The 25,510-nt window shown below is 40.1% G+C and overlaps 1 long non-coding RNA gene across 1 annotated transcript in view; it reads right to left on the minus strand.

Moving 5' to 3' along the window:
• LOC141580400 (uncharacterized) overlaps positions 1–535 on the minus strand; it is a 73,775-nt gene extending 73,240 nt beyond the window's left edge. Inside the window, exon 1 of the long non-coding RNA XR_012512603.1 lies at positions 453–535. This is a non-coding gene — a long non-coding RNA (uncharacterized LOC141580400). The remainder of the gene's footprint in view (positions 1–452) is intronic.
• Between the last annotated feature and the right edge of the window lie 24,975 nt (positions 536–25,510).

Consider the following 25,510-nt stretch of genomic DNA (forward strand, 5'->3'; position numbering starts at 1 on the left):
AGAAGGCAGATCCATGGTTGCCTGAAGACAGAGATGGGAATGGGGCTGGGAATGAGGATGGTGATGAAATTGGGGACAGGGATGGGGATGCAAATGAGGATGGGCTGGGGAAGGGGATAGGGACGGGAACTGGGATGCAAATGAAGATGCAAGTGGAGATGGAGATAGGGTGGAAATGTGGATTGAGATGGAAATGGAGATGAGAATGGGGATGTGGATGGGAATGGGAATGAGGTTGGAGAAAGCAGGTAGAGAAGAACAGGAGAGAACCATGAAGTGGTAGAGGAAAGCATATGGGAGTGATGGATATGTTCACTATTTTAATTATTTTTGATAGATTCATAAGTGCATATGTACACGTATCAGACTGTATGCTTTTAATATGTGTAGTTCATTGTATGTGAAGAAGGAGGAAAAAGAGGCAGAGGAACAGGAGGAAGAAACAATCGTACCTATAATGCTAAGAGTAGCTCTTCTGCATCATCCAGAAACAAGCAAATAGTGTCTTCTGCCTTCTTTATGGCTCTCAGCTCCAGGCGAAAATGAAAATAATAGACAAAGTAACTATAGAACAAGGCAGTTGACAAGATATTGATTTGGCAAATGCTTTTCCAGTGCTTGCTGCTTGCCAGGCTCTCTACTAAGTGCTTTATATTGCTTATCTCACTCACTTGATCCTCATAACAGCCCTCTGCGGGAAGAACTATTAATATCCTCATTTTACAGATGGGGAAATAGACCAGAAGTGTTAAGTGCCATGTCCAGGGTTATACAGCAAAGCCAAATTAAATAAAGGTATATAAAAGCAACTCATAGGGCCCAGGACAGAGCAGGCATTTTATAAATATGAGTTGAGACCACTGTACTTGGTATGTGTCGACGGAGGTGACCTTGTCCAGTGATTGAGAACACAAACTCTGAAGTGGAACAACCTGCATTCAAACCCATTTACCAGCTGTGGGACCTTCTGCTTAGAATTTCACTTTCTGTGCTGTTTTCTCATTTGTAAAACAGGGCCCGATTTAAAGGTTTATTGGAGTAATGAACATAAAAAATATGGAATCATGGTTGACAGACAATAAACTCTCAAAATATGGCACTTATCATGTTAGTTGAGTCTCAGTTTGGGTAGTGTTTGTTGACTGATTGATGAGAGAAGACACATGGCAACGCTGTATCATCCCCAATATAATCCACTTGAGGACTCACCAGAATGGCAGTCATATTTTCATTTACCATGCTATTCGGAGCAAAAAAGAGATCTTTCTTCCAAACAAAACCCATCATTTGTGTCCTAACAAATTCACGTCTCATCACCAATTCCTCCCTGGCCCTTCCTGGCCATCTCAGTACTCCCTCAGTGCCCTGTGAGGGATCCTTAATCTGAAGTCACTTTTTTTCTCCCTAGACAGACTCTCACAAGCCAGTGTCTCTCTGACTTACACCTCTTCTCTTCTCGAACATCCTCATCCTTGGGGCTCTTAAGGTCTCGGGATAAATGGTTCAGAGCCATTTGTAGTATGTTGTCCTCTGAACAAAGCTTGTAGCCTAACACTCTACTTTGCTCACTGCACACCAGCCACATTAATGAGATGACTGTATTATTTCTCCATCCAGTAGAGGTGCTTTATGGAGTGCAAAAAAAACCCTATTATTGAGTACTCTGGGTCTAGATAGGGACTATTCACAGAAAACAGGACCATATGGTCACCTTACACATTGACTTTCTCTCCATTCTTGGCTTGTGCAAAACTTTTTGGCAACTTCCTGCATGCTGCTTTACTTAAGCAAAATGCCCTTCCCCTCCCCTTTAATTTCACAGCCTATGACTCACCCCTTTAGTTTCACTTTCAATGACACTTTCAGCCATAGAGCCTCATAGCACCCTGTATCCCTTTCTTATAATACTTTTCATAACTTTTCTCTGAACAACTATCTCTCCATCAAGGTTGATTTATGTCTCTCTCTCCCATTAGACTGTAAGCTTCATGAGCATAGACTATGACTGTCTTATTCATCATTATATCAAGTTTCTAACAGTTTCTGAATGAATAAATGAATGGATAAAGTTATTATTATACATGACCTACACAATAACTCTGTAAGAAGAAAAAGTATTATCATCGCTATTTTATAGATGGAGAAATGGAAACAGAGAAGTTAAGCAACTTGCCCAAAATGACACAGTGAGTGAAATACTGAATACATGGGACTCCCAGTTCAGTACAGTTTCTGCTACTCCATATTGTCTCTTAATATCCTATCTCCATGTCTTTTGGATCTACAAAACTCAACTTCTATCATTAATAGCTAATGAGTACAAGAGAGATTTCTCTGAACATAGACAAGCCCTCTACTCCTTCTCTTTTAGTGGGGGGGTGGGGGGCTTGGAAAGGAAGCTTACTTCAAGTAGTTACAAGAAATAAACATTTTTGCCAGCTTGAATGCAGCCTAATCCAGTGGGTATTTAGATTAAAACCCCAGGGCATTGTCTAAGCCAACCTCACATCTATGTGGCAGAAGAGTGCCACCAGGTTCAGCCCACACTCAGGAGCCTCAGCCCAGGAGAAGTACATAAGGAAATGGTTCAGAATCCCAGTGCTCCAAGGGAGCCTTGATGACTGCAACTTGAGAGGCCTCCTGAACTTGGAAGAGAGGTCAGTCCACCAAATGCTCCATTGTCCACTGAACGTTACACCCGGTGCAATTCCAGATAACTCAATACTACAGTATTCTCTTACAGCTGAGAGCATTATGTTTTTCAAACACTTCCATAAACAGCTTTGTCTCCCTTTTAATCTATCAACAACTAAGAAAAATGTGGGAAAAAGTAATGCAGTAAAAAATGGTTAAGTGCATGGGATTTGGAGTCAGACAGGTTGAATCCCATCTCTGCTACCTTCTAGCTATGGAACTTGAATAAGCTGCTGAGCCCATGTGAGACTCAGTTTTCTCATGTGTAAAATAAAGATTACTGTATTACATACAGAGCCATCATAGAGGCAGTCAGGTGATACATGTAAAATGCTTCTCTCATAAGTTCAATATTAATAGTACTTAAGTCAGAATTTCTGGACTTCCACTTCATTGAGTGAGATTTCTTTGTAGTGAGGCCCACTGGCAAATATTTTAGTTCATCTCCATAGTTAAATAACAGGCTGATTAAATATTTGTGGCATGAATCAATAAGCCAGCGAAACTTTGTCCCATTATGGCACCAAGAAACCTTTCCCTCTCTCTTGGTTTGGGGCTTAAACGCTTCTGGAATAACGAGCTGTCATGGATTGATGAATCACAAACCAGTGGACTTAACAATGCCTTCAAGCAATCAGGTTAAAAAAAAAAAATCCTTTAGGGCACATTGATGGGGGTGAAAGAGAGCGGGGCTGGGTCCTGATGAATCCCACACGTGGCCTAACAGAGTGAATGGCAGCCTCATCAAATTGGTACTTGGTGGAGGCACTCGGGGAGTTCTTACTTACCAGCCTCTCTAGACCTGTCTGTCTGTCCACGGCAGACTCCACCTCTGATTGGGGAGGCCTGAGTCAGACGATCCTGCTAATTGGAGTCAGCTCAATGACTCCTCAGTTGGGAAGAGGGGGATATTGAATTCATCAGTCATGTTGACAGGGGGTGTGGGGTGGAGGAAGGATCTCCCAGAGTGCAGGGGAAAACCCAGTATTGGGCAAAGCTGTGAAGAACACTGGGTTAGACTTGGGCACGATGACCCCTTGAGCCAAATTAATGACTCACAGGCTCCCACTGTTTTGTTTCAAATTGTACTGAATGATGGATAATAAATACCAGCCCTTGGTTCTCACTCAAACAGTCTAAGAAAACAGTAGGCAATTTCTTAATTTTTTTCCTAATGTTTTCATGTATCTTTAAATGCTATACAACATTTATATTTCAATAATTGGACACACTGTTATTATCTGCAATGGGAGCAACCAATTGGGATTTTTTTTTCTTTTTTTCTTTTTTTTTGAGAAGGAGTCTCACTGTCACCCAGGCTGGAGTGCAATGGTGTGATCTCTGTTCACTGCAATCTCTATTCCCCAGGTTCAAAGATTCTTGTGCCTCAGCCTCCCAAGTAGCTGAGATTACAGGCATGCACCACCGCACCCAGATAATTTTTGTATTTTATGTAGAGACGGGGTTTGGCTATATTGGCCAGGCTGGTCTCTTAACTCCTGACCTAAAGTGATTCACTCACTTCAGATTCCCAAAGTGGTGGGATTACAGGTATGAGTCACGGCGCCTGGCCAATAAATTGGGATTTATTAGACACTTATTTTGTACTATGTGAATACATGTATATCCGTTATTGTACTCACTTCTCTGAGAGTGGTGCCTACATATTTCCCAAATTACAGATGAGACAACAGGGAAAGACAGATAACTAATTTGCAGAGTCACTTTACAAGACAGAGACAGAGGCTGAATGCAGTGGCCCATATCTGTAATCCCAGTATTTTCGGAGGCCCAGGCAGGAGGATTGGTTGAGACCAGAAGTTTGAGACCAGCCTGGGAAACACCAAGGCCCCAGCTCTACAAAAAATAAAAATTAAAAAGTTAGCCAGGTGTGATGGCAGATGCCGGTAACCTCAGCTACTTGGGAGGCTGATGCAAGAGAATCACTTGAGTCCAGGAGTTGAAGGCTGAAGTGAGCTATGAATGTGCCATTGCACTCCAGAATTTCAACTCAAAGCTATGCAACTCTAAAGTGTATCAGTCCATGCCCTGCCCACTTTGCCTCTGCTCCAAGAATCAGCAGCGAAAGTTCGTTTGGCACATTGCTCACTGTTGGATATCATATACGTGTGTTTCACTGGTTAAGTTTTGAGGTGAATTGTTTCTCCCAACAGTCTTAAGTGAACAAGCTAAATTTGAGGTCAACTGTCTTTGGTGTTATGAGAAGCTCCAATCCAGCTGTCTCTGTAAGAGTCCCTCCTAGAACCTCCTTCTGGATGGGTCTACTCCAGGAGCCATTAAGACACACCTTTTTCCAGATTTTCAGAGCCAGAATAGACGTTGAACTTCTTCTTTTTCAGATGGCTGGGGCTGTCCTAATTAGCACAATGTAAGTATTGGGAGGGGAGTTTGATAGTTGGTGCAGGGGACCTGGGCCAAGGCCCCCTCTAGCTATGACATTCTGAGATTCTATAAATTGAAGGGCCCTCTGGTTCAGAATCCATATTCCACACTTCTACTCTCTCAGCCTGACTTCCATGTCTAGGGGTTATATGCTAGCTTTAGTGCTTTTAGGTTAATGATACTGAATCACAGGTTTGGAAGGCACTTTAGGACTGTCAAGTCCAATCTATAATTCAATAGTTGGATCTCACCTACCATATCCCTGCCAATTGGTTTCCCGTCTGCTTACCCTTCTCCAGCAATGAGAAGCTCATTACCTCATTCCTTCTTTGGATAATGTGGCTGTTAGAAAATTCTTTCTTTGCTTTAAGTTGTTTCAGGCAGAAAGGACAATATGAACAAAGACGTGGAGGAGAAACCACGTGTGTCATTCAAGGAGGATTTGGAATCAGGAGACTAGGGTCAAGACCCATATCTCCTATGTCTTAGCTGGTGACATTGGATAGGAATTTAACCCTAGTGAACTTAAGTATTTATTTTCTTAGCTATGAAATAGGGTTAATAACTGCCCTGTCTATCCCCAAGGACTTGCTGTGAGGATCGAATGAGAAAATGAATAATTACTTTCAGAGAAAAAGGGTGTATACATGTGTAACAAGATAGTTATTACCACAGATAGTTTTTTGTTTGTTTGTTTGTTTTTGAGACAGAGTCTCACTCTGTCATCCAGGCTGGAATGCAGTGACGCAATCTCAGCTCACTGCAACCTCTGCCTCCTAGGTTCAAGTGATTCTCATGCCTCAGCCTCCTGAGTAGCTGGGATTACAGGCATAAGCCACCATACCATGCCTGGCTTATTTTTTTTTTTTATTTTTTTTTTAGAGATGGGTTTTATCACGTTGGCCAGTCCGGTCTCAAACTGCTGACCTCAGGTGATCTGCCCACCTCAGCTTCCCAAAGTGCTGGGATTGCAGGCATGAGCCACCACACCTTACCATCACTGATCATCTCTTATCCAACTTTTTCCACTTTAAATGATAAAGGAACCAAAACAGCTGTCTTGGATTTGATTTGTTACTATTTTCAAGGCAAGAGGTTTGACATTTGCCGTAAAATGCAGAAGTAGCCCTTGCCCAAATTTTGTCATTTAGTGGACCGTACATATTTTGAGACAGCATCATGAAATGGTTTCTCACTCATGCCCAAATCTCCTTCCCAATTCAGGCATTACTGTTTAGGTCTCTCTAGGGAAAGGGCTGACACTTGTGCTGATTTGCACCCAAGCTGCCGGGGGCATGCATTGACAGAAACAGATGTCAGCAGGGTGAAATCGACACATTAATTTTGCCTGATGACCTAAGCCAGATGTGGATAGAAGTCTCCAGAGGCAAGAAAGAGGGGGAGAAAAGATTATGGCCTCTCTCTGCTGCACCACAACCCATTCTGATTTTTCAAGATTATTTTTCAGCCATAGGCCCCAAAACTGACTAGATATCTCAGGAAGCCTTTCTGAGCCAGCATCCCCAGGCTCCCCAGATTTGACCATCTCTAAATAATTGTGAATATCACCTTTTAGGAAAGACCTCCCTGACCATTTCAAAGGCCACAGTTTTTTATCTAGATCAGGCGTCCCCAAACTACGGCCCGCGGGCCAAATGCGGCCCCCTGAGGCCATTTATCTGCCCCCCCACCCCGCTGCACTTCAGGAAGGGGCACCTCTTTCATTGGTGGTCAGTGAGAGGAGCACAGTATGTGGTGGCCCTCCAATGGTCTGAGGGACAGTGAACTGGTCCCCTGTGTAAAAAGTTTGGGGATGCCTGATCTAGATGATACATTTCATTCTCAAAATAGTCCTCTGTGGTAACTGGGCAGTTATCATTTCCTTTATTCAGATGTGGAAAGTGAAGCTAAGAGAGGTGGAAAGTGAAGCTAAGAGAGGTGAAAGTGCTTATTCAAGTTCACAAGGATAGGAGAACTGGAGCTAAAACTAAAGTTTTTCATTTCAAAATAAAAGTAATTTTTAAAGGCAGCTTCTCATAAACGTACATCTCAACAAAGATGCCAACATCAATTAAATTCCTTCTCTGTTCAAGACTACATGAAGTATTGGAGAGTACAGATGAGTATTTCACTCTATTGAAGAAGTGTTTGGGGAGAGCTTTCCTTTTATAAGCTATAAACTATGTAATTCTTGGGTCTGCTCATTCAACAAGTATTTAATGGTATCCACTAGATGCCAACCAATACTCTGGGTTAGATAATACATCATTATAATTAACCTTTTGCAAATCCAGAGATGAATAATCCATGTGCACAAGACGAAGAAGAAAGATTAAAAGGAAATCATTTCACATGGTTAAATAAATGCAGCAATCAAGGTCTACAAAGAGCAAGCTTGTCCAATCCGTGGTCCCTGGTCCACATGTGGCCCACGATGGCTTTGAATTCAGCCCAGCACAAATTGGTTAACTTTCTTAAAACATTATGAGATTTCTGTTTGAAATTAGCTCATCAGCTATTGTAAGTGTTAGTGTATTTTATGTATGGCCCAAGATAATTTTTCTTCCAATGTGGCCCAGGGAAGCAAAAAAAATTGAACACACCTAACAGAGTATATGAGAGCACTGAACAAGCCTGTGTTTCCCAGACCTAGGAAGCAGGGAATGCAGAAGGGTGAGGTCAGAAAGGCTTCTCCAACGAGCTCTCATGTGACTTAAGTCTCAAAAGTCAAGTATGCCTTTGCCAGATTAACAAACGAGAAAGGGATATTCTAGGGAGTAGGAATAGAGCTGACAGAGTGCTGTGTGTACAAAGCCACAAGCCTGAAGCCTGAAGAGAGAAGTGGCAAGTGACAAGATAGAACAGAATGGCAACGGTTGGATCATGGAGGATCTAAGGAGCCAGGCCATGGAGTCTGGACTTATCTCAAAGACAATGGGAAACCACAAGAGGGTTTTAAGCCACTGAGTTAAATTGCTTAACCTGAGAAGTGGATTATTTTTTAGTATTTTAGTATATAATTAATGTTTACAGAGAATCAGAAATTCACAGTGTTTTGATCTGAGTTTTCTTCTGCAGGAATAATGTATTTCTAAAAATGACTGATACTCATGATGGATCCCAAGTTAAATTGTTCTGTTGGAGGGGAAACTTTTGAAGTTTTAACAATTAAAGCTACTTAATAAACCAAGAGACAATTGCCAAAAAGCAAAATTGGAGCTAATGGCTAGCCTCTCAGCATTGCTCTGAATTTGTTACTATATCCTGAGCTACAGTGAGCCCTGTGTTGGCAGGAGGGCACACAGAGTTTTGGAGTTTTGCCTTTAACTGGGAAAATACAGATCCTGGAAGAAGAGGAACCTGGGCTGAAGCGAAGGAGGAGAATTTAATTCATAGTATCTGCCTTGTCACCTATCCATCATGCAAGTCCCTGGAGTCTACACTCTGGCCTTTAAAAAAAAAAAAAATGATAAACTTCATTGAAATGTTATTTATATACTATGAAACACACCCATTTGAATAACACAATTTGATGAATTTTGACAAATACATAAACTCATATAACCATCACCACAATCAAGGTATAAAATATTTTCATAATCCCAAACAGTTGACCTGTGTCCTTTCCAACTTTCCCTTGTAATCCATGCTCTCAAGATTAGAAAATTTCCCTCCCTGTTCCCTCCACTTGCCCCGCTCCCTCATGCCATGAGACTACCAATGTTCCTTCTGTCCCTATCAATGGAATGACATGGTATGTGTCTTTCGTGCTCATTATCTTTGGCTTAGCATGATATTTAGATTCTTCCATGTTGAGTTGAATACCTCAATAGTCCCTTCCTTTTTATTGCTAACTAGTATTTCATTGCATGAATTTACAATTTGTTTACGCATTCATATGTTGATGGATATTTGGATTGTTTCTAGGTCTGGGGTATTCTGAATAAAGAGGTTATGAACATTTGCATACAAATCTTTGAGCTATGATTTCTTTCTTTCTTTCTTCTTTTGCTTTTTTTGAGACAGAGTGTCCCTCTTGTTCCCCAGGCTGGAGTGCAATGGTGCAATCCCAGCTCACCACAACCTCCACCTCCCAGGTTCAAGTTATTCTCCTTCCTCAGCCTCCCAAGTAACTGGGATTACAGGCATGTACCATCATGCCCGTCTAATTTTTTGTATTTAGTATAGACAGGGTTTCACCATGTTGGTCAGGCTGATCTTGAACTCCTGACCTCAGGTGATCCACTCACCTCAGCGTCCTAATTTCATTTTTTTTTTTTTTTTAGGCAAATACTCAGTAGTGGAATTGCCTAGTTGACAAACATATGTCTGAGATTATGAGAAACTGTCAAATCATTTTTCAATGTGGGCATTCCATTTTACATTCCTGCCAGTAATATACAACTGTTCCAGTGCTCCACTTCCTTACCAACGTTAGGCATTCCAATTGGTGTGTTGTGGTATCATTCCAATTGTTGTTTTATATTTTCCTAATTATTAATGAGTTTGTCTGTTTTAACAACTACATGGGACAAAAAAATTTTTTACTGACTGAATAGGTAAGATCACAACTGTAGCTCAATGATCACATGATAGTGCTTTACTCATGTTGTGTTTTCGCAAGACGCTGTGGTATAGACTAGAAAACTTGGGAGCACTTGCAAAGAAATCTTGGAATAACACATGAAGGATGGTGTGAAAAGTGATTCTGAAGCATGGCACTCTTTCCTATGCTTATCACTCATTTGTAATCTTGTTTTATGAAAAACTTCTCTAAGCTTTTGTTTACCTTTTTTATTAAATTGGTAATAATATCACTGAATTGCACGTTTTTGTGCTGGATATCAGGCCTCTGTTAAATATATGTTTTGTAATAATTTTTTCTGTCTATGGCTTGCTTTTTCATTTCTTAACAGTGTTTTTAGAGGTACTCTTAAGTGTTTTTGAGTGTTTCGGTGAAATTAAATCCATTAATTTCTTTTCTTTTCTTTTTTTGAGGTGGGGTCTTGCTCTGTCACCCAGACTGCAGTGCAGTTGTGCAATCGTGGCTCACCGTGGCCTTGACCTCCCAAGCTCAAGCGATACTCCCACTTCAGCTTCCTGGGTAGCTGGGATCGCAGGTACTTGCCACCATGTCCAACTGATTTTTAAATTTTTTTTTGTAGAGACAGGATCTCCCTGTGTTGCCCAGACTGGTCTGGAACTCCTCATCTCAAGCAATTCTCCTTCCTCAACCTCCCAAAGTGCTGGGATTACAGGTATGATCCACTGCACCTGACCTAATTTCTCCTTTTAAATGTCATGCTTATTTTGTGTCCTGAGAAACCATTGCCAACTCTATTATAAAACTGTTCTCTTTTCTTCTAGAAGTTTTGTAGTTTTAAGTTTTACATTTAGGCTTTTTATCTATTTCAGTTAGTTATTATGTATGGTATAATGAAAAGATTCAAGGTGAATTTTTCCTCATATAGGTAATATACGAGGAAAAATTATTTCAACACGATTTGTTAAAAAAAGACTATCTTTTCTCCCATTGAATTACTTTAGCACCTTTACAAAAAATTAATTAACTGAAAGAAGAACAGTGACTTCAGTAAGATAGCTCATTAGGGTTACCTGGTGCCCATCCCCTTCACAAGACCAAAACAACAAATAAACAACTGTATTTCGACTGGAGTGACTAAGAAAGCCTGTTGGAGAACACCGTGGGAAAGGTGGAATCACTGCGGAGCACAGGAAACCCAAGACAGTGCCACGGAGAGGGGAGCAAGGCATTCTACCTCTGCCACACTGCCTCCTCCACTGGGATAGGCTTAGAGCTAAGGGGACTTCTTACAGGGAAAAGATAAGCTGGAGATCCTCAGTAGTCTTCACTGTCACTACATATGCCACCCATCCTTACTACAGGAGAGTCCTCCAGTCCTTCCAGGTACAAGATTCAATCTGGAGAGTAGCCAGGAGTTCAAGCAACAGCCTTGCATCATAGTAGAAGCCCACCTTGAGCATCTCCCACCCGGCAAGCAAAGCTGCCACAAACGGCTTGGCACCATCTTGAAACTGGAACCACTGCTAGCATCAATCCTTCCATGGGGGTTAGTAGCAACTAGCTCTCTCCATCACCGAGGCCCCACTGTCATTCCATCACATTCATATGATTGCCTGCTGGCTGCCCAGAGCCTAGGCCAGATGTAATGACCAAGACTCAGGTGTCTAAACCCATGCAGCACACCACCACCCCAGGGACCAGGCAGACCTACACAGCAGAAAAACCAGCACACAGCCACCCAGCACATGTGTGCCCATGACTAGCCAGAATGCCAGTCCAGCCATGACCCTCACCCTTGGGACAGACTGCCACAGGGCCACCCAGCCCTGCCACACCACAGTGGCACAACAGCTGGTCAGTAGCAGCCTTGCCTTTCTTGACAGACCACCACTGGGCTACCCAGCATCACATATCCATGCACACCCACATCCAACTTGGTGGTAGCCCTGCCTCCCCAGAAAGACAGCACCGCAGCTTCCAGGCTGACTGTGCCCTCGTGCACCCAAGCGTAGTTTGACAAGAAACTTAAACAATTCAATAGCAAAAATACCCCAAATAACCCAATTAAGAAATAGACAAAAGGTTTTAATAGGTGTTTCTCAAAAAAAAAAAAAAGACTCCATCTCAAAAAAAAAAAAAAGATGTTTATACTGCCCAAAGCAATCTACTGATTTAATGCTATTTTATCAAATTTTCATCATTTTTCACAGAAGAAGAAGAAGAAAACTGTTCTAAAATTTATATGGAATCAATAAAAGAGCCTGAATAGCAATCCCAAGCAAAACGAATAAAGCCAGAAGTATCACATTATCTGATTCAAACTATACTACAAGGCCACAATAATAAAAACAGCATGTTACCGGAAAAAAAAAAAAAAAGACACATAGACCAATGGAACAGCATAGAGACCCCTAAAATAAAGCTGCATACCTACAGCCGACTGATCTTCAACAAAGTCAACAAAAATAAACAATAGGAAAAGGTTATCCTATTAAATAAATAGTGCTGGGAAAAATGGCTAACCATATGCATAAGAATGAAACTGGGTTCCCCCCACCCCCCACGACCTCTTATTATATACAAAAATTAACTCAAGCTGAATTAAAGGCTTAAATATAAGTTTTTAATTACTTAATTAATTACTTCAAATTATAAAAATCCTAGAAGAAAACATATGAAATACTGTTCTAGATATTGGCCTAGGACAAGAAATTTATGGCTAAGTCCTCAATATCAATTGCAACAAAAACAAGAATTGACAATTGGGATCGAATTAAATGAAAGAGCTTCTACACAGCAAAAGAAACTATCAACAGAGTAAACAGAGAGCCTAAAAAATGCAAGAAAATATTTGAAAACTATGCATCTGACAAAGGTCTAGTATCCAGAATCTATAGGAAATTTAAATAAATCAACAAGAAAAAAAACAAATAACCCTATTAAAAAGTGGGCAAAGTGAATACACATTTCTCAAAAGATATACAAGTAGCCAGAAAACACATGAAAAAATGTGCATCATCAGAGAGATGCAAATTAAAACCACAATGAGATACCATCTCATACCAGACAGAATGGCTACTATTAAAAAGCCAAAAAATAACAGATGTTGGTGAGGTTGAACAGAAAAGTGGAAAGTTTATACTCTGTTGGTGGGAATGCAAATTAGTTCAGCCCCTGCAGAAGGCAGTTTGGACATTTCTCAAAGAACTAAAAATAGAACTACCATTCAACCCAGCAATCCCATTATTGCATATGTATACAAAGGAAAACAAATTGTCTATCAAAAAGAGGCCTGCATTCATACGTTTATTGCAGGCAGCACTATACATAATAGCAAAGACATGGCATCGACACAGGTATTCATCAACAGTGATTTGAATTTTTTTTAATGTGGTATATATATACTATGAAATATTATGCAGCCATAAAAAAGAATAAAATCATGTTTTTTGCAACAACATGAATGGAGCTATAGGCCATTATCCTAAGCGAATTAATGAAGAAACAGAAAACTAAATACTACATGTTCTCCGTTATAAGTAGGATCTAAATATTGGGTATATAGGGACACAAATATGGGAACAATAAATACGGGAGATTCAAAAAAAGTGGGGGAAAGGAGGAGGGCAAGGGCTGAAAAACTACCTGAAAGGTACTGCATTTACTACTACCCTCAGCACGACACAATATGCTCATGTACACACCTGCATATGTACCCCATGAATATAAAAAAAAAAAAATTACAAAAGTAAGTAACATCTTCCAGCTTTGCTTGCCTTTTTTTAAAAAAATATGAGTCTATTCTAGGTCCTTCGCATTTCCATATATACTTTAAAATCAGCTTGTCAATCTTAATAAAAATACTGCTAGGGTAATTGATTGTGCTAAATCCATAGGTCAATCTGGGGGAAAAAAAATGTATATCTTAACAATATTGGGTTTTGCATTCCATAAACTTAAGTCCCTATTTATTTAGGTCTTACTTAATTTTTCTCAGTAATATCTTATATTTTTATTGTCCATGTCTTATGCATATTTTGCTAAATTTCTCCATAGGTGTTTCACCTTTTCTCAATGCAGTTGTGAATGGATTTCCTTTTTAATGATTTGTTTCCAATAATTCATTGCTAGCATATAGAAACTCATGACTTTTTTATATTGATTTTTTTATTAAATTTACCTTTTAGTTCTGTAAATTCTTTATGATTTTCTACATAGACAATCATATACTTTATTAATAAAGACACTTTACTTTTTACTATACAATCCGTATGCCTCTTATTTCTTTTCTTTTCCTTACATTATTGCATTGTACAGGAACTTTAATCCAAGGTTGAACAGAAGTGGTAAGACTGGATATTCACTGTTCATTTCCAATCTTAGTTGGAAAGCATTGTCTTTCATCTTTACATATGATGCTAGCTGTATTTTTTATATATGCCCTGTCTTAGTCAGTTCAAGCTGCTGTAACAAAGTACCATAGACTGAGCGGCTTATAAAGAACAGAAACTTAATTCTCTCACTTCCGAAGGCTAAAAACTTTGAGGTCGGCGTGCCACCAGGGTCAGGTTCTGTGAAGGCTCTCTTTCAAGTTACAGACTGCTGACTTTCCATTGCATACTAATATGATAAATACAGATGAAGTTAGTTTTCCAGGCTCTTCTTACAAGGGCATTTAATCATGAGAGTCCCACTGTCGTGACCTAATAATTTCCTAAAGGTGCCATCTCCAAATATTGTTACACTGGGAATTAGATTTCAATATACGAATTTGGGGCAGACACAAACATGTAGTCCATAACGTCTCTTTTCTCCAGGAATGGTATTTGTTTGGGAGTCTTCTTTATGTCATATTAAATAGCCAGTGCAGCTTTCTTATGCTCAGTGTTTGCATGATATATCTTTATCGATTCTTTAAATATATGTGTCTTGATATTTAAAGTGGATTTCTGTGAACAGCATATAGTTATGTCTTGTTTTTTAATCCAGTATGGCAACCTTTGCCTTTTAATTGTAGTGTTTATACTACTTAGATATATTGATATGATTGGATTTAAATCTACCATCTTGCTGCTTACTTTCTACTTTCGTTCTCTGTTTTTGTGTTTATTTTTCCCTCTTGTCTTGGCTTCTTTGAATAATTTCAGGATTTTTAAAGTATTTTATATTCAATATTGGCTTCTTAGCTATACCTCTTTAGCTTTTAATGTTTTATCTAGGGTTCCCAATATACTTCTTGAACATAGTATAGTCTGCACACAAGTAATATACCACCTAGTATATTATGTAAAGACCATTTAAACTTTTAGTTTCATTTCCCACCTTTAGCCCTCTATGGTACTATTGTCATGTATGTTGTTTTTCTTATTCCATTTTCCTTAAAAAAATTTTTTTAATAAGAAAATAATTATGTAATATATATCAATGTATGTACCATTTCTGGGGTCCTTCATTTCATTTTGTAGATCTATGTTACCTACTACCTGATACTTTTTTTCCCTGAAGAACTTCCTTGGACTCTTTTTAGTGCAGATCTACTGCTAATAAATTCTCTCAGCTTTTGATTTTTGAAAACTTTTAAAATTTTATATTGATTTTTGAAAGATATTTTCAGGGAGGAGCATGGTGGCTCAAGCCTTTAATTCCAGCACTTTGGGGAGGCCAAGGCGAGCAGATTGCTTGAGGTCAGGAGATCAAGACCAGTCTGACCAACCTGCTGAAACCCTGTCTCTACTAAAATACAAAAATTAGCCAGGCGTAGTAGCATAAGCCTGTAATACTAGCTACTTGGGAGGCTGAAGCAGGAGAATCACTTGAACCCAGGAGACAGAGGTTACAGTGAGGCAAGACAGTGCCACAGCACTCCAGCCTGGGTGACAGACAGAGTGAGACTCTCTTTCAAAAATAAAAGAAAAAGAAATATATCTTCACTTTCAACATAGAATTCTAGTTTTACATTTTTTCTCCTTTAGCACTTAAAAAATGTTGTTTAACACTTAAAAATACATAGCACTATATTTTGGTGTCAAAAAGAAGTATGCTGCCATTCTTATCTTTGTTCCTACATACATAGAATCTTTTTCGTGTCAGTGCTTTTAAGATTTGTTTTATCACTGGTTTCAAGCAATTTGATTATTATATACCTTGGTGTGATTGCATGTGTGAGTATGTGTGTGTGTGCATGCACTAGGTTTCTTTGACCTTCTTGAATTTGAACATTCAGAGTTTTCATCAAATTTGGAAAAATTTGACCATCATTCTTCATGTTTTTTGTCATTCCCCCACCTTTTATTTTCACATTTATTACATAATAAATTACATAATAAATTACACATTTATTAGCCTGCTTGATATTATTCCACAATTTACTAACACTCTGGTTTTTGTTCTCCAGAGAAGTTTTCTCTCTGTGCTTCAACTTAGATTCTACTGCTACGTCTTCAAGTTCACATCTTTTTTGTCTAATATTTAATCTGCTATTAATCTTGTTCACTGACATTTACATTTTAGATACTGGGATTTTTTGTTCTAACTTTTAGAAGTTTCATTTGGGGCTTTTTTTTTTTTATCTTCCCTTTTTCTTCTTACTCCATGTTTTCCTTTTAATACCTGTACATAGATATAATAGCTTTTTTTTTTTTTTTCAAGACTGAGTCTTGCTTTGTCACCCAGGCTGGATTGCAGTGGCACTATCTTGGCTCACTGAAGCTCTGCCTCCCAGGTTCAGGTGATTCTCACGCCTTAGCCTCCCAGGTAGCTGGGAGTGCAGGTGCCTGCCACCACACCAGGCTAATTTTTGTATTTTTATAGTAGAGACAGGGATTTTGCCATGTTCGCCAAGGTGGTCTTGAACTCCTGATCTCAGGTGATCTGCCGCCTCAGCCTCCCAAAGTCCTGGGATTACAGGCATAAGCCACTATGCCTGGCCCTTATAACAGCTATTTTAATGTCCTTCTCTAATAGCTCATAATTGTCTGTTTCTATTAATGGATTAGTGTTCATTTGTTTGATTTTTTTTTCTACCAGCTGAAAGTCATATTTTCTTCTTCCTTGTTATGTCTTATATATATTTTATTAGATTCTAGACATTTTGTCTATTATGTCAACAAGGTTCTGGAGTTTTCTGTTTTCCTTGAAAGAGTGTTGTGCTTTATTTTGACAGGTAGTTAAATTATTTGTGTTTGATTCCTTAGAGACCTGTTTGTAATATTTTCTAGTGCAGTTCCAGAACAGGCTTTAGAACAGAAGTTGTTCAGCCCATAACTGCAGTGTGATTTCTCTGGGGTTTTCACTGAATGTCCCAAAGGATCACCAAGGCTTTTGCAATTTCACTAGTGGAAGCTTGAATGTTTCTCTGCCTTCTGTAACCTCTGAGAATTGTGCAGATTACAACTCCCGGTCATTCTTTGCCTGGCTTTGTGCCACCTCACTCTGTACAAATGTGATTTTTCACTCAGCAAACACTTAAGGGGGCCCTATGCAGAGTTCTGGGGCTCTTTTTTTTTAACCTAGATCCCTTCTTTCTCTAGCTCTAACATAGAAACTTGGAATACCTCAATTTCCTCATCTCTCTTATGGTTCTCAAGTGGGGTCCCTAGGCTCCTTTCAGGTTCTCCCTAAGTTCACAGTCCAGAAGTTACCCACAGGTGGAAAGCTGGAGCTGTTTTAGGGCTCACCTTATTGGTGTACTTCTTAAGAATCATAGCCCTACACTACCTATTGTTTAACGTTGGAAATCAGTTCTTTCACACAATTTATCCTGTTGTTTGTTGTTTATGAGGAGGTTAAGTTCACTTCTTGTTACCTCATCAGGGTTGAAAGTGAGAACACTCTGCCCTGGTCTTTTACTCCCTGGCCCTCTTGCTCACATATTCCCCTCCCTTGCTTTCCTGATTCAAATCAGGTCCCTGATTCTGCAAACCACTTATAAGTTTCCCTCTTACCCCAATTTCTAGTTATTATCAATGTAAGATGATCTTTGCTTAGGGCTATTTTTCTCCTTTGAGGAATATTCTATATTCTTTGTTTTTACTTTCTCACTTCCAATTCATGCTTTTGATCTAAAACAACTTGAATGTCACTAACACCATTCCACAATCACTGCTGATCGTGGACAGAAACCAATAATCTCTTCTCTTTCAAATCCAGTGGCAGTATTTCTGCTCCAATTATTTTGGTTTCTCTGCAACATCTGATGTTTCTGACCCCTTCCTTTTTCTCAAAATCCTCATTCCCATGGACATAACATGTGGCTAAGAGTACAGACTTTTAGTCAAAGACCTTGTTCCAATCTAAGTTCTGCCACTTACACAGGTACAAGACCTTGGACAAATTACTTTCTTGTTTCTCAATGTTCTCATATGTTAAGAGAACATAATAATGTCTATGTCATAGTACTATTGAAAGATTAAATGAAATATTTATAATGTGCTTAGCCAAGATACTTCATAAATGATAGCTATGATGATTACCCTTCTTCTAATTTCCATTTCATTCTTCCCTTCTGGCTATCTGTCTGGCCATTGGGTGAGTCCCCTTTAAAAGTTCCTTGTCCTCTGCTTACCCTTTAAAGTATATTACGCCTGAGGGTTCAATCCTCCTTTATTTTGTTTTTTTGTTTTGTTTTGTTTTGTTTTTACATTTTAGATTGTTACTTAAAAAATAAAGTAGTAAGTATTGAGTAGAAGCACAACACCACTTAGGAAACACATGCAGAATATACAGGAAACAAGTACAACTTATACCCCTGTTCCTACCACCCTTTTGAAGAAACAGAATGTTACTCATCTTTGAAACCTCCTGTGTCCTGTTGGGATCCTATCCCCAACCCTTTCCTAACAGAGACAACCACTATCCTGATTTTGTGTTTATCACTTCCTCACTTACAAGTTTTACCACGTGTTTAGTTCCACAAGCTTTTGAATGTTATACAAAAAGAATCATCCTGGATATTCTCTTCTGCAATTTTATTTTTCCACTTACCACCATTATGTTCGTAAGTTTCATTCATGTTGTTTCTACAGCTCTGCCTTACAATATTTGATTGCTGGATCATTCCATTATTTCCACAATTTCTTTAGCTTTTCTATTGTTGGTGAATATTTGGGTTGTTTCCAATTTTTTTTTTAACTGCTATGAACGTCTTTTCTATATCTTCTCTGAAATTTTCTAGGCTATATATCCAGAACTGGTATTGCTGGGTGAAAGAGTTTGCACATCTTTACCAGTTAACTGAAAACTGTTTTGAAAAACAGTTGTATCAATTTGTACTTCATCATCATTGCATAAATATTCCAGTTATTGACATCCTTACCAACACATGACATTGTGATAATTTTCTTACTTATTTTTCACTCTATCCCTTCTCCTTTAGCTCTGTCTACCACTTCTGACCTGACGACCACCAAATATTTATCTCAAGCCTGTATCTTTCTCTTATGCTCCACATCCATAGATTCAACTGCCTATTTGATATCTGCTCCTGTGTGTCTTCAGGCAAAGCAAATGTAACACATCTCACACTGAGCATATCTTTTTCAGTGGATTGTATCATCTTTACCCTCATGATCAGAATGAAGAATCAAGACATCACCCTGGACTTGCTTGGACAATGAAACCTCTGTTAATAGGATAGATGTCACTATGGAGCAGAAGTTGTAAGACTGAGCGTGTGCTTCACCATGGCCTATACCAGGCGTCCCCAAACTACGGCCCGCCGGCCGCATGCAGCCCCCTGAGGCCATTTATCTGGCCCTCCGCCACACTTAAGGAAGGGGCATCTCTTTCATTGGTGGTCAGTGAGAGGAGCACAGTATGTGGCGGCCCTCCAATGGTCTGAGGGACAGTGAACTGGTCCCCTGTGTAAAAAGTTTGGGGACGCCTGGCCTATGCCCTCAACTACAATGAATACGGCTTTACATCTGGTGGGGCCTCCATCAGCCTCAACTCCTGAGTAAGAACAACACGGAGCAGAACCCTGCCTGCACACAAGCAGCATGTAGCATAAATAAAATAAAATGTTTGCTGTTTCAAGTCACTGGAAATTTGAAGTTACTTGTGACTACAACATAACCTAGACTATTCCAACAAATATACCCTTACTTGCATCTTTATGACTGTTGAACACATACAAGCAGCAGGCTAAAGAATTTTCCACTTCCCTTGGAGTCCACCACTATGAGATTTGATTTTTTTTTTTTTTTGCAACTTCCTGAATATACTCTTATGTTGGCATACAAATAACAGCCTTTGAATGCCCAACTTCAGAGTGTGCTGAGTTCTTTCCAAGTGGCATTAGTTGAGGTTTTGGCACTTTCTTTCAGAGCACAGTTATCCTCTATCTGCATAAAAGTCAGCTGTTATCTTCTTTCCAAAGACATCAAATCCCAAAATAGCATGAGTTGCGAGTAGGTTTATATCTTCCTGGCAAAGCCCAGGGTCAGGTTTCAAGGGCACCATTTAACATTCAGCTGACTGGGGGACAGAACCCAGACAGTGTCTATAATTATTAAAGACCTACAGAATTTAGCTTTTAAGGAACTAATCGAATTGAATCCATATTATGACATTAATCAAGTAAGAGGAAATGAACATTGAGCACTTTCGAGTGTAAAGCATTTTGTGTATACTGCCTTGTTTAATCTTCAGAATCACCCTGTGTATTAGATATTATTAGTCTAGCTGACAAGTCGTTCTAAGAAAATAGATTTAAGTGACTGACCAAGGTCACAGTAAAGATTCTGCATGTAAAGGTATAAAGGTCAGAGCTTAGGGCTTCATATAAGGTATGCTTTTGACTCCAGCATGGACCCTTAATTGTATCACTTCATTTAGTATAAGTTTTTAAAATAACACAAATGCAGGCAGACAAGTTGCCTGTGCCTTGACTCACCCCTCTAACAAATATTGCGTTCTAGTGTGCATGGATAGCAGTGCTAGAGAGAAAAAAAACACAAAAAAAGAAAAGATAGGATAAATTAGAGGAACAAAGACCTGCCCTCAGGGGCTCATGATATACAGTGGTATACAAGGATGCATAGGCAGGCTAACTACAATGTGATGTGATAAAGGCATCCATCCATTCATTTCCCAAACATGTACTAAGGGCTGAGGATTTGGAGACAGAATCACAGCATCTACCTTCAAGGAGCTCAGAGCTCCATGTCACAGGTGGAACAAGGGAAGCCGATTGAATGGGAACATTAACGAAAGCATGGCCAGTTCTCTCAGAGGAGTCAGCAAAAACTTGATACCTGGGAGAATTCTGGAGAAGGGTTTTGAAAGAGAAGTTGATAACAACCAGAAGGAGACCATTTCAAGCCACTAGATTGGCATGAGCAAAGGCTCACAGGCGTCCCCAAACTATGGGCCCGCGGGCCGCATGCGGCCCCCTGAGGCCATTTATCCGGCCCCCCTCCGCACTTCAGGAAGGGGCACCTCTTTCACTGGTGTTCAGTGAGAGGAGCACAGTATGTGGTGGCACTCCAACGGTCTGAGGGACAGTGAACTGGCCCCCTGTGTAAAAAGTTTGGGGACGCCTAGCTCAGAGGGTAGGGTTGTAAATTCTGTCCTGGAGAGTGGGGAAAGCCTCCCAGAGGAAGCTCCAGTCCACTGAGACTTGGAGGATGACTAGGAACAGATCTGGCTGACAATATGCAGAAAGTCACCATGAGAGCAGACAGAACAGCAGATGCCAAAGCATGCAGCCTTCTTCACGGAAACTGCAAGCAGTTGAACATGCCTGTGGGGCAAAGTTCACAGGGGAAGTGCCAGAAAAGAAAACAGGAGAACAATGGCCAGAGGTGCACCATGAAGAACCTTGAATGGTTTGTAAAGGAAACTGATACACCTTGTGAACTCCAAATATCTGAAACAGGTCTCAGTCAATTTAGAAAGTTTATTTTGCCATTGTTAAGGATAGGCCCATGACACAGCCTCAGGAGGTCCTGACAACATATGCTCAAAATGGTCGGCTTTTATATGTATAAATGAATAAAAGCTTGCTACTATACATTTTAGGGAGACATAACATTACATCAGTCAATACATGTAAGATTTACATTGGTTCAATCCAGAAGTAGGGGACAACTAGAGGTAGGAATTACTATTTTAAATGATTGTCTTAGTCAGCTTGGGTTGCTATAATAAATGCCGGAGACTTACAAACCACAGAAATTTAATTAAAACAGTTTTGGAACCTGTAAGTTTGAGAGGGAGTGCCAACATGGTTGGGTTATGGTGAGGGCCTTCTTCTTGGTTTATAGACAGCCACCCTCTGTGTCCTCACATGGTGAGTAGCTGGACTCAAAAACACAGAGAGAGAGAGTGCAAGGTCTGCCGTGTCTTTTCTTACAAGGACACTAATCCCATTACAGGGGATCCACCCTTTTGACCTCATCCTAATCACCTCCCACAGGCTCCACTTCCAAATACCACTCCATCAGGGATTATGGTTTCAACATAAATTATGGTGAGACACAAATATTTACTGCATAGAAATTATCATTTAAAAAGGACATTGTAAGAAGAAAGTAAGATGGCCACAGGTGCAATTTTAAAAAATTACCCTGGCAGATGTGTGGGATATCAAGAGCAATGCCCCCTCTTCCACACTGCCAGTAACTATTCGTGCTGGCAGATTTGATCCAGCTTCTCCTACAGAGGAGAAGCACAGCTTCCTCAGCACCTCTGCTTCCCTTTCGCATCACACTTGGAACACATTTGGTGATTATTTGCTTGTATGCTGGTATCTCACAATAGAGTGCATTTCTTGAGGACGGAGATTGTATTGATCTCTGTGTCCACAGAACTGTCTGGCAAAGAGTGTATATTAAAAAATATTTAAATGAATGTGAATCTATTACACAACCACATGCCATAGCAGCTGGTCTCCACTCCACTTGGGGGAGATTTTCTGTTTTTATATTCCACATTCAAGTGCCTTATCACCGAAGCCTGAGCTGGTCCCAGGCCTATGATGTCATGTTTCAAAAGTTCCTCCTTGGACCCTGGGTGGTATGCATGGTCTCTGTGTCCCCCTTACTTCCCAGAACCATCCACATCCAGTTTCCAGTTTCTTTGCCTTTGCCTTGAAATGGATGACAAAATGAAATCTGCAAGCCCATCTAGGAAATGACCTCAGTACCCAAGTCATTTCCTGGGGCCATTAATATTCTCAAATGTATGGAGAGGTTGAGGTGTTTTTTTAAAAAAATTCCTTGGAACACTGGCAAACCGTTTTCACCCATATAAGTGGATAGAAGATGATGTCACAGCATAGGAGAAGCTCTTGTTGCTGTAGCCCTCCCTTCATGTTTAATGACTGCCTCAAATTTCTGACTTTGGCTCCCTCCTGGAGGCTGACATGCCACATCACTGGGACTTGCCTCAGACCTCTGCCACTCGAGATGATGCACATTCAGAGAGCTCATGGAAGAAGGAATTGATTTTCAACATCATAGCCTTAGGCTGCACATCCTCTGACACAACCCAGATGGATCCCTTAGCCATTCATTAGTTCAAGCAATATTGATAGAGTTCTTACAGTGAACAAGCTGTGCTGGATTCTGTAGTCACAGAGGTGAGAGAGGAGGCAGACTATTTCACTGTTTCCAAGTTAAAACAACCAGGACTAAGACCTGCTTCAGTCACATAAAAAATTTGCAGGGTAGGTAGACAAAGAGTATGTATAAACACATGGCTACTATGATACAATTAATATTGAGGGTAGCAAGGGCTTTAAGATAAACAAAATATATACACACACACTTTATATTTACTATATATACATATATTTTATATATATCTCATGTATAGTTATATAGGTATACATCACCATATACACCTACTCTACATGCTTCCTATATATTATATATAAATGTATATTTTGTTATTTATTTACTACAGTGCTTTCTATGAGCCAGATCCTATTTTGAATGTTTTTACAGATTAATTTAGTTTTAAATTCTCACAATATTGCCATAAAATATGTACTATTATCATTTCCATTTTATAAATAAGAAACTTGAAGCTTAGATATTTTAAGTAATGTACTCATCATCAGTTAAGTTGCTGGTAAAGATTTGAATCAGGTAGAATATCTCCCATAGCTATGTTATTAATCTCTGTGCTATAAACTGCAAAGGGGATTAATAGCTGGGGAGGCTGTACTTGTGTGCACGCATTAAGGCATGGGCAGAAATAGCTTGAACAAATCCTTTGAGCTGGGGCCTTTGCAGACTGTTCTCTATGACTGGTAGGTAAAATAGCCTGGTTTGATCATGATGTAGTTTGGATGTGTGTTCCCGCTGATATTTCATATTGAAATATAACCCCCAATGTTGGGGGTGGGGCCTGGTGAGAGGTAGATTTCTTACAAATAGCACCATCCTCCTTGATACTGACTCCACAATAAGGAGGGGGTTTGCCTGAGGTCTGGTCATTTAAAAAGTGTGCGGCACCTCCATGTCACTCACTTCCTCCTGCTCTGGTCACGTGATATGCCTGCTCCTGCTTCGCCTTCTGCCATGAATAAAAGCTCCCTAAGGCCTCCCAGAAGCAGATGCTACCATGCTTCCTACATAGCCTATACAGAGCCATGAGCCAATCAAACCTCTTTTCTTATAAATTACTCAGGCCCAAGTATTTCTTTATAGCAATGTGAGAATGACCTAATACTGGACATAAGAAGACGATGCCTGTCTTCAGCTCTGTGAATGGGTCATATGGAAGAAGGTCACCTTCTGAAAGACATCATGAAGGCCAGTGGGTAGACAGTACAGGCACACAGAGGCTGGCTCACTGATTATCTCCCAGTAAGGCCCACACAGGAGTGGAATCATCTGCCTCTTTTTCACCCAGCTTGGCTGTTTAAAGAGTCTAGCCTAACCTGTTTATCTTGGTGGTCAAGGACATATCTCTGAGATCTCATTAGGTTGACTTGTTTAACTCAATAGTGCTAGAACTTGAGTAACAGCCTCCTGTGCCTGAAGAGACAAGCAGTGCCCACAGATGACAATAAAGACACTAAGTACCTGTTTCAGTTGTCTACTTCTAAGAAATAAACTACCCAAAATATGATAGTGTAAAACAGCAACCGTCTTACTGTGCTCACAGACCCTGGGTCAGCAATTGGGAAAGGGTATAGCAGGTATGGTTTGTCTCTGTTCCACAGTGTCTCAGGCCTCAGCTGAGAGACTCAGGCTGGGATAACTTGAGGGTAGAAGCAGAAATCTCATGAGGGCTGCTTTACTCACACATCTGGAGTTGATACTACCTGTTGGTGAGAACCTCAGCTAGGGCTGTCAATTAGAACACCTACAAAAAGCCACCTCATATGGCTGCCTGTGCTTCCTCACAGCATGGCAGCTGGGTTCCAAGAGTTACCATCCCAACAGATGCAGATGGAAGCTGTATTGCCTTCTATGTCCTGGTCTCTAAAGTCCCACAGAATTAGGTCTACTGTGTTCACAAGCCCACTCAGATTCAAGAGAAAGAAACTAGACTCCCACAAATGAAACTGCCAAGGGCGTTTTGTAGAAAGGAAATATGGGATAGGAGATATTACTGTGGACATATTTGGAAAATACACTCTCCCACATTCAGAATTCATAACAGTTGAGGCCAGCAAGCTCCATTACAGTGGAGCTTGCTAAGAAATGCCAGAGGCCAGGCGTCGTGGCTCACGCCTATAATCCCAGCACTTTGGGAGGCCAAGGTGGGTGAATCACCTGAGGGCAGGAGTCCATGCCCAACCTGACCAAAAGGTAAATTTTTACTATAAATACAAAAAATTCACTAGGTGTGGTGGCACGTGCCTGTAATCCCAGCTACTTTGGAGTCTGAGTCAGGAGAATCACTTGAACCTGG

Source organism: Saimiri boliviensis, chromosome 11 (genome assembly GCF_048565385.1).
Source record: "Saimiri boliviensis isolate mSaiBol1 chromosome 11, mSaiBol1.pri, whole genome shotgun sequence".
Classification (NCBI taxonomy): domain Eukaryota; kingdom Metazoa; phylum Chordata; class Mammalia; order Primates; family Cebidae; genus Saimiri; species Saimiri boliviensis.